The sequence below is a fragment of the Theropithecus gelada genome, chromosome 5 (assembly GCF_003255815.1).
Source record: "Theropithecus gelada isolate Dixy chromosome 5, Tgel_1.0, whole genome shotgun sequence".
NCBI lineage: Eukaryota > Metazoa > Chordata > Mammalia > Primates > Cercopithecidae > Theropithecus > Theropithecus gelada.
In genome coordinates, this window is record NC_037672.1 from 184,958,600 (window position 1) to 184,969,100 (window position 10,501).

Here is a 10,501-nt window from a genome sequence, read left to right on the forward strand (position 1 = left end):
CTGCCTCAGCCTCCCAAACTGCTGGTATTACAAGAATGAGTCACCACGCCCGACCAAGGTATTTCCTTTAGGGAAAAAGCTGGAACAGTGGAGACTGACGAGATTTTATCAGTTCAGTTCCTCCCTCAGCCCCGCCCTCACACCATCAGGAAGGCATCTGTGAAGTTTCTTATCATATTCACACAAGTAATCTAGTACAACGCTTAACAAACGCTCATTACGCATTAGAACCACCTGAGTTTATTAAAACTCAAGGCTCTCCACAGGGTCTCTGATTCCAGAAATCTAGAGTGGGGCCTGTAATTTCCATTTTTAATGACTACCAGAAAATGCTTAATCACCCTGACCGTGGTATTATCTCCAGTGCCCTGTGCAGTGCCCAACACCTCTAGCTCCTTCAGGTTGGGATTTTTTTCTTAATGAGTCTGGTGTATATTGACAATGTCACAGGAAAGAAGCCTTCAAGCTACTACTCAAGAATGTGTTTGTTCCTTAGCAGAAAATAATGCCTGACTTGTTAGTTTCTAGAACGTTTGCTGGAGGAAGTGTTCATTCCATTATCTATGGAAAGAAAAACCAAGAGTAGGGATAACTGCCTAAGGAATCTGTCACAGATGGGAGGTCAGGGAACAATTCCAGATAATTCATATTTGATATTTGGCCTCAGTGAGGAGGAACTCTTCACAGCTTTCTAAGTTTTATAGTTTTGTCCCTGAGGGTTTTTATTGCATCAGTCAATCAATCCCCTGCTAATCAAACCAGTGAGTTTTTTTGTTTTGTTTTGTTTTTTAATACTGCTGACAGGATAATGAGAATTCTTCTCCTTGGCTTATCTGATCTTTCAGAACCTGGTTCTGCCTTATGGAATCTCAAGTACACCGTTTCTCTTTTTCTTTTTTCTTTCTTTCTTTTTTAGACGGGGGTCTCACTCTGTTGCCTAGGCTGGAGTGCAGTGGCACAATCTCGGCTCACTGCAGCCTCTGCCTCCAAGGTTCAAGCAATTTTCTCAGCCTCCCGAATAGCTGGATTATAGGCGCACCACCACACCTGGCTAATTTGTGTATTTTTAGTGGAGATGGGGTTTCACCATGTTGGCCAGGCTGGTCCCAAACTCCTGACCTCAGTTGATCCACCCTCCTTGGTCTCCCAGAGTTCTGGCCACCGCGCCCGGCCATACACCCTTTCTCTTATCTCAAATGATTACCTACACCCAATCTCTTTTCCAAAACCTAATTCCCCAGTTTGCTTCAAGTAGACCACATTTATTCTTGTGCACCCCTCCCCTCCTCAGCCAGTCCATCCTCCTTCTCTTATTTTTCTAATCCAATCTTCCTTTCTCTTCTAAACCTGGGTATAGCCAACATCTGTGAAGATACTCACACATACTTGTCAGATACTCGGTCATTTATTCTCACCATCCCCTGAGCTTTCATAACTCTTGAGTTTACTCATTTTGTCAAGAAGACTTTGTAATCTTTGAATCCAATGGAAAATAAACATCAAGCATATTGTCAGGTTTTGAAGTCTCTTAAAGCCTGTTTTAGAGTATTAAATACTTATTAAATACTTAAATACTTATTATTAAAGCCTGTTTTACTATTAAACAAATATTTATTAAATTATTAATTCTAAAAGAGTCAATATTTTAAGATAATTCTAAAAGCATTTCAAAAAAGTGTGCTAAACTTTTTTTTTTTTTTTTTGAGACGGAGTTTTGCTCTGTAGCCCGGGCTGGAGTGCAGTGGCCGGATCTCAGCTCACTGCAAGTTCCACCCCCCGGGTTCCCGCCATTCTCCTGCCTCAGCCTCCCGAGTAGCTGGGACTACAGGCGCCCGCCACCTCGCCCGGCTAGTTTTTTGTATTTTTTAGTCGAGACGGGGTTTCACCGTGTTAGCCAGGATGGTCTCGATCTCCTGACCTCGTGATCCGCCCATCTCGGCCTCCCAAAGTGCTGGGATTACAGGCTTGAGCCACCGCGCCCGGCCGTAAACTCTTATATACTGTTACATGCCCCACAACCCTATGAGGTATATCTACAGCTGATAAAGTAGATGACGTAGTGATTAAGTCACTGAATTAAGGGATTGACCAAGAGCACTGGGTGCAGATGTGGAATTTGAATCTGGTGCCAAATTTCATGATATTTCCTTATTATACTTATTTGTCCTTATTAAATGTTAACTAAATGTCTTGACAATTTATTAAAAAGATGCCTCAAATTTGTATGACAGTTTATCACGAGATGCTTTCATAGGGCTAGAGTAATCACATTACAAGGAACACAGATCATTTTAAGGTAGTTAGATTTTTCATAGGAAAGCTTTTCATTAAAATAAAAATCCTGAAGAAATGTAATTTTTTTTTCACTGTCAAAGAACAAACACAATTATGAATGAGTAAATCATGGTTCTCATGAGTCATTTCATGAACTTTTAACAGTCGTATCCCAGCCGGGCACGCTGTCTCACACCTGTATCCCTAGCACTTAGGGAGACCGAGGCGGGTGGATCACTTGAAGTCAGGAGTTCGAGACCAGCCTGGACAACATGGTGAAACCTCGTCTCTACTAAAAAGACAAAAATTAGCCGGAAATTGCTTGAACCCAGGAGGCGGAAGTTGTAATGAGCCAAGATTGTGCCACTGCACTGCAGCCTGGGCAACAGAGCAAGACTTGGTCTCAAAAAACCAAGACAAGACAAAAACAGAACTATCCCATTTGTTAGCCACATTCCCTTCACCACTGGCCCCAGGCTGGCATACTCTTGGCTTCCAGGTGGGATGAGTATGGCTGGTGCCAAACAAGGCTGTATTCGTTACTTTGGACCGATTCTGAGGCAGGAGAGTACCACGTCCTCCCATTCCAGAAAGGAACAGCGGGGGGCAGGGGTGCACTGGTTGTGGTCCCAGTGTTATCACTCATCTGGAAGGTGTGGCTTCTCTTTGGCTGCTTTTCTCCAGGGCTGCTCCATTAGAAGCAGGGGCTTCGCTCTCACTGGCTTACTTCCTGCAGCTCTAAGAGGTCCAGGAGTCATGTTCAACTGCTTCTTCCTTGCTTAAGAAAGTATTAAAACTTAAGAATCAGGCCAGGCGCAGTGGCTCACGCCTGTAATCCCAGCACTTTGGGAGGATGAAGTGGGTGGATCACCTGAGGTCCGGAGTTCGAGACCAGCCTGACCAACATGGAGAAACCCCCATCTCTACTAAAAATACAAAATTAGCTGGGCGTGGTGGCGGGTGCCTGTAATCCCAGCTACTCAGGAGGCTGAGGCAGAAGAATCACTTGAACCTAGGAGGTGGAGGTTGCAGTGAACTGAGATCGCACCATTGCACTCCAGCCCGGGCAACAAGAGCACAGTTCTGTCAAAAAAAAACAAAAAACAAACAAAAAAAAAACGCTTAAGATTCAAACATTATGGGGGCCGGGCGCGGTGGCTCACTCCTGTAATCCCAGCACTTTGGGAGGCTGAGGCAGGCGGATCACGAGGTCAAGAGACTGAGACCATCCTGGCCAACATGGTGAAACACCGTCTCTACTAAAAATACAAAAATTAGCTGGGAGTGGTGGCAGCGCCTGTAGTCCCAGCTACTCGGGAGGCTGAGGCAGGAGAATGGCGTGAACCCGGGAGGCGGAGGTTGCAGTGAGCTGAGATCCGGCCACTGCACTCCAGCCTGGACAGAGCAAGACTCCGTCTCAAAAAAAAGAAAAAAGAATCAAACATTATGGTCGACCTCATGATAGCACAGCTGCCCATTTGTTGTTGTAAGTCAGTGCGTGCTTATCTAACCCAACATGTTCAGTTTACTTGTACTCATTTGTAAGGAAGATAATCCTCCTAACAATTCCAACAGAATTAAGAGGTCACCTTCACCTCACCTATTACAACACCGGGGCAAGCCCTTTCTGTTTTCACTAGAGAGAATAGCCTGAGCAAAAGGAACGGGCTGACTTTAGCTGAAATCAGTGAATCCTGAGCAAATAAAGTTCGGATTTTCGCCAAAGCTCACAAGCTGAGGAAAGCATCATGCCTCATTGATGGAGTTAGACTGATGTGGACTCTGATTCCAGCTCGGCCCCACACCTGCCACGACCTGCAGCAATCCACTGAGCCCTGAGCATCACTTGCACCATGGGTCACCATCGCCGTCTTTCACAAGTCTCTGAGCATCAGGAGAGGCTGGACAAAACACACGTAGGAGCGAGGAGGGTGGTGATGAGAATGGAAATTGCTCTCTGAATGAGCGCGCTTCCTGTCCTCCCCAGAGTCGCTCTTTTCAGCCAAGTCAAGCGCACGGCCCTCTCCGTAAGGCAGAGTGCAGCCGGTGGTGACGGAGGTGGCACAGGTGAATTATTGGCATGTGGGAAATAAAGAGCTCTTTGATGCCCTTTTCAGTTTCTTTTGTTTAGTTTTATATATATATAAATAATGTGGTAAACTGTATAATTGATATCAAGGCATATATTCAGCTTTTGTTAATGTACTGTTTATCTGAAAACTTTCAGACCACTGGTATAGATTTTTTTTTTTCTTTTTTGAGACGGAGTCTCGCTCTGTCCCCCCAGCCTGGAGTGCAGTGGCGTGATCTCGGCTCACTGCAGCCTCCGCCTCCTGGGTTCAAGTGATTCTCCTGCCTCATCCTCCCAAGTAGCTGAGACTACAGGTGCGCGTCACGATGCCCAGCTAATTTTTGTATTTTTAATAGACACGGAGTTTCACCATATTGGCCAGGATGGTCTCGATCTCCTGACCTCATGATCTGCCTGCCTCAGCCTCCCAAAGTTCTGGGATTACAGGCATGAGCCACTGCGCCCGGCCACTGGTATAAATTTTTAAGAAGATTTTTTTTTCTATTCCATTGTAGTCAATTACAATAATAAAGCCGCATCATCAAGATATTAAAATTGCTGGGCATGGTGGTGCCCACTTGTAGTTCCAGCTACTTGGGAGGCTGAGGCAGGAGGATCTCAAGCCAGAGAGGTCGAGGCTGCAGTGAGCTATGCTTGTGCCACTGCACTCCAGCCTGGGTGACAGAGCGATACCCTGTCTCTCAAATAAATAAGTAATAAAAATTTAAAAAGATACTAAAATCTACATGCTGCTCACTATCATTAGAGGATATGCATCTTTACCCTCTCATGAAACAAGGAGTCAAAAAGCTTGCTCCACACTTTAAAGTTATATGGTAATTTGGATACCCTTCAGGACCTGGACCTGTTTAAAACAACTGGCATCAAATGTTGTAAGGGATTGGATCTCAGAGAAAAAAGCTGCTTTATAAATAAATTTGACCAGAGGTTATTGTGCCAGCAATATTAGTTCAAACAGAAAATCTGGCCAAGCATGGTGGCTCATACCTGTAATTCCAGCACTTTGGGAGGCCAAGGTGGGCAGATCTCCTGAGGTCAGGAGTTCAAGACCAACCTGGTCAACATGGTGGAAATCTGTCTCTACTAAAAATACAAAAACTTAGTCGGATGTGGTGGTGGGCGCCTGTAGTCCCAGCTACTCAGGAGGCTGAGGCAGGAGAATAGCTTGAACCCGGGAGACAGAGGTTGCAGTGAGCCAAGATTGAGCCACTGCACTCCAGCCTAGGGGACAGAGCAAGATTCTGCCTCCAAAGAAAAGAAAAGAGAATTTTATGTCATCAAAATATTTTTTTTTTTTTTTTATGTTGATCCGAAGTTTGGTCTGTCGCCCAGGGTGGAGTGCGGTGGCCGGATCTCAGCTCACTGCAAGCTCCGCCTCCCGGGTTCACGCCATTCTCCTGCCTCAGCCTCCCGAGTAGCTGGGACCACAGGCGCCCGCCACTTCGCCCGGCTAGTTTTTGTATTTTTTAGTAGAGACGGGGTTTCACCGTGTTAGCCAGGATGGTCTCGATCTCCTGACCTCGTGATCCGCCCGTCTCGGCCTCCCAAAGTGCTGGGATTACAGGCTTGAGCCACCGCGCCCGGCCGTCATCAAAATATTTTTACAAAACCTGGTGTTAGTCTTGCAGAACTTAATGCAGTTGATTTAATTTATTCAACCTACTCAATTTGGTACACAGTAGTGTTGTACAACTGTGAACAGAGTTTCATAGTCTGATTGGAATGAATGAGGAAAGATGGCTGAGAGACAAAATAAATCAATAAATCAGTACTATCCATCTTCTTTCAAAGTATGATGCAGGAAATCCTTCCCCAAATCCACCTTCAAAAGTGCCGAGACCAGCTCGGTCTGGAGACCCTAACCCAGCGGGCTAGAGGAATTAAAGACACACACACAGAAATACAGAGGTGTGAAGTGGGGAATCAGGGGTCTCACAGCCTTCAGAGCTGAAAGCCCCGAACAGAGATTTCCCCACGTATTTATTAACAGCAAGCCAGTCATTGGCATTGTTTCTATACATATTAGATTAACTAAAAGTATCCCTTATGGGAAACAAAGGGAGGGGCCGAAATAAAGGGATGGGTTGGGCTAGTTAACTACAGCAGGAGCATGTCCTTAAGGCACAGATTGTTCATGCTATTGTTTGTGGTTTAAGAATGCCTTTAAGCAGTTTTCCACCCAGGGCGGGCCAGGTGTTCCTTGCCCTCATTCCGGTAAACCCACAACCTTCCAGCGTGGGCGTTATGGCCATTATGAACATGTCACAGTGGTGTGGAGATTTTGTTTATGGCCAGTTTTGGGGCCAGTTTATGGCCAGATTTTGGGGGGGGCCTGTTCCCAACAAATAGTAGCCTTAGTAGTGATGTAAACAAGAGTATTTCCTTAGCATGCTCAGTCCTTTTACTAAACTTTGCACTCCATTTCCTGGCTGCAACAGCTTAGCATGGATCCATTGATCAGTATTGTCGGTGCAATCCTGGAGAGACACTGCTTTTTTGCCTCTCCTGTTAAAGTGGTTAAAGAGAATGTTAAGTAGAAAAAGGGAGTGGTTTGCTAGGGTGGAAGCAGCACAGAGACAGAAAACGTCAGGGCCACCCTGAGTAATGAACATTTACATTTAACCAGGTAGGATATAAACTATGGAATGCTTCTTAGTCATAAAGTATCTTTTATAAAGAAAACAGAAGCTGGGCACGGTGGCTCACGCCTGTAATCCCAGCACTTTGGGAGGCCGAGGCAGGCGGATTGCCTGAGCTCAGGAGTTCGAGACCAGCCTGGCCAACATAGTGAAACCCTGTCTCTACTAAAAATGCAAAAAATCAGCTGGACATGGTGGTAGGCGCCTGTAATCCCAGCTACTCAGGAGGCTGAGGCAGGAGAATCGCTTGAACCCGAGAGGCAGAGGTTGCAGTGAGCCGAGATCGCTCCACTCACTCCAGGCTGGGCGACAGAGCAAGAATCTGTCTCAAAAATAAATAAATAAATAAATTTAAAAATAAAAATAAAAAAAATGGAAACAGCCGGGCACAGTGGCTCATGCCTGAAATCCCAGCATTTTGGGAGGCTGAGGCGGGCGGATCACCTGAGATGGGGAGTTCGAGACCAGCCTGACCTATATGGAGAAACCCCAGCTTTCCTAAAAGTACAAAATTTGCTGGGCATGCTGGTGCATGCCTGTAATCCCAGCTACTCGGGAGGCTGAGACAAGAGTGATTCTCCTGCCTCAGCCTTCCGAGTAGCTGGGATTACAGGCATCCACCACCACGTCGGGCTAATTTTTACATTTTTAGTAGAGACAGGGTTTCACCATGTTGGCCAGGCTGGTCTCAAACTCCTGACCTCACAGATCCACCTGCCTCAGCCTCCCAGAGTGCTGGAATTACAGGTGTGAGCCACCGTGCCTGGTCACTTTGTAGAGTCTTAAAGAGAGAGAGTGTACCCTTCTCCCCTTGAACTTCGAGGTAAACATAATGATAGAAACTGGGTCATCAGATATCCTGTAGGATGGAGGCTGTATGTGTCAAAGAAACAAGAGTGGGGGTCCCTGAATTCATCCTGCCTACCGGATATTACACGAGGAAAATAAACTTCCATCCTCTTTAAGCCACCGTTACTTTGCTTTTTAATGTCACTAATAGCTCAAGCTAGTACACGGGATACATTGACTCTCTAAAGCTAAGGTCTGGAAGACCTGACACGGACGGCTGAGCATGGGATTTATCTGAGTTTGGGATAACTGATGGGATCATTCTGAGCTTTTCTGGCAGTGGTGGCGAGGGGAGGTAGCTGAGGGACAGGAGATAAAGCTATGGAAGGAGCAGTGTTAATCCTGGAGAAGGACTCAGACTGTCTCTGCCTTCTAGACTCTGTGGCTTTAAAAATGAAGAGCGGCAATTTATAACCTGCGGACCAAAAGCCTTTTCTCAAAACTGATAGTTCCTGCAAAGAGAGAGGATAGAAGGAAACCGATATTTCTACCTAAGTCCCGTGTGCCAGGGACAGGTTCATTTGATTTTAACCCTGTATGAGTAAGCCTTGGTCTTTTCTCTTGACTGCTCTAAGCTTGGAGGAGCAGTAGAGTGATAGAACAGCCGTGAATCAGGCCAGCTCACCTGCACCATGGCTGGCTTCGCCTGAAAACTCCCTCTTCCGTTCTTACCATCTTGCTGCACGCTCAGGCCTTCTCAAGACCACCTTGGGGATGGTCATCATCTTGGAATATGGTGCCTGTCAACAACGATGGAGTTACTCTGTTTAGGTAATGCCAAGAAAAGAATTTGTTTTCCTTACTCCTTTCTCTCATTGGATGCCTTCAGTAAGTAAGCCATCCCTTAGATCCAGGCAGATAGAGAAGAGGCGCTGTGGTGGGCAGAATTATGAGAATGTCTCCCAAGATTCTCACCCCCCCGTACACATACACCTTCCCCCAGTTTTTCAAACGCACATTCATCTGGGTGCTGGCCAGGAGCGGTGGCTCATGTCTGGAATCCCAGCACTCTGGGAGGCTGAGGTGGGCGATCACAAGGTCAAGAGATCAAGACCATCCTGGCCAACATGGTGAAACCCCGTCTCTACTAAACATCCAAAAATTAGCTGGGCGTGGTAGGTGCCTATAATCCCAGCTACTCAGGAGGCTGAGGCAGGAGAATCACTTGAACCTGGAAGGAGGCGGAGGTTGCAGTGAGCTGAGATTGCACCACTGCACTCCAGCCTGGACAACAGAGTGACAGAGTGAGACTACATCTTAAAAAAAAAAAAATTTCTGCTTGCTGCTGTGAGGGATTTTGCAGATGTAATTAAGGTCAAATCAATTGACCGTAAGGTAGGGAGGTTGCCCTGGATAGGCCTGACCTACTCATGTGAGCCCCAAACAAAGCCTGGGCTTTTGTGGTGTGGAAGACACCATGTGAGGGATTGGTGGCTTGGGAGAAGGATTCTGGAGAGACGCACGGCATGGATCTGACAGTGGCAGACGGTGGCCTCTGAGAGCAACTCTCATTGACAGTCAGCAAGAAAATGGGGTCTTCATCCACTCCCATAACTTTAAGGAACTGAGTTCTGTCAACAATGTAAATGAACTTGGAAGCAGACCCCAAACTTAAGAGAATATATGCTGTCCAACCTACGAGACCCTGAGCAGAGAGCCCAGTCATGGGATGCTGGATTTCTGGCTTGCACAACTGCAAGCTCATTCACGGGTGTTGTTTTCAGATGCTAAGTTTGTGGTCACCTGTTACAATGCAATAGACAACTGACACAGACCCTCCACTGAACTGCTGCTCGGTGACTAAGGAGAGAAAGAAAGAGGATTAGAAGTGGATTCTTCAAGAACGCCTACCTCTTATGTTGGATTCAGAAAACAAATCAAGCCAGGCGCGGTGGCTCACGCCTGTAATCCAGCATTTTGGGAGGCCGAGGCGGGTATATCACCTGAGGTGAGGAGTTCGAGACCAACCTGGTCCATATGGCGAAACCCTGTCTCTACTAAAAATACAAAAATTAGCTGGGCATGGTGGTGGATGCCTGTAATCCCAGCTATTCGGAAGACTGAGGCAGGAGAATGGCTTGAACCTGGGAGGTGGAGGCTGCAGGGAGCCGAGACAGCGCCACTGCACTCCAGCCTGGGTGACAGAGTGAGACTGCATCTAAAAAGAAAAGAAAAGAAAAGAAAACAAATCAAGAATTCTGTTCTAACACAAAATTATTTGATTAGACCAAAATGATAGCCTCAACACAAACCTAGAATAGCTTTGACACAGAATTTAACCTAGAAAGAAAATATACTCGGTGAGGATTTTCTCATGAGAAAGTAATAAATGTTACCCCTCCCCTACAAGGGTGCAACCCTCTCCCTGAACCAAAGTTCTTTAGAAGATACAAAGTATTCATTTTCCAAAAATTCACCCTACTTATCTCTATACCTGTTCACACAAGGCAATGAACTAAATGTCTTCACATCTTCAATGAAATGAGCACAAATTGCTACCAGTTTCAGTATTTTTACAATTTTATTTTAAGAATTTTCGTATTTTAAGAAAATGTGGAATGCTTCACGACTTTGGGTGTCATCGTCATGCAGGGGCCGTGCTAATCCCTGTATCGTTCCAATTTTAGTATATGTGCTGCTGAAGCGA

At 46.0% G+C, this 10,501-nt stretch overlaps 1 pseudogene; it reads right to left on the reverse strand.

Moving 5' to 3' along the window:
* Positions 1–10,401: 10,401 nt before the first annotated feature.
* LOC112625556 lies at positions 10,402–10,501 on the reverse strand (annotated as a pseudogene).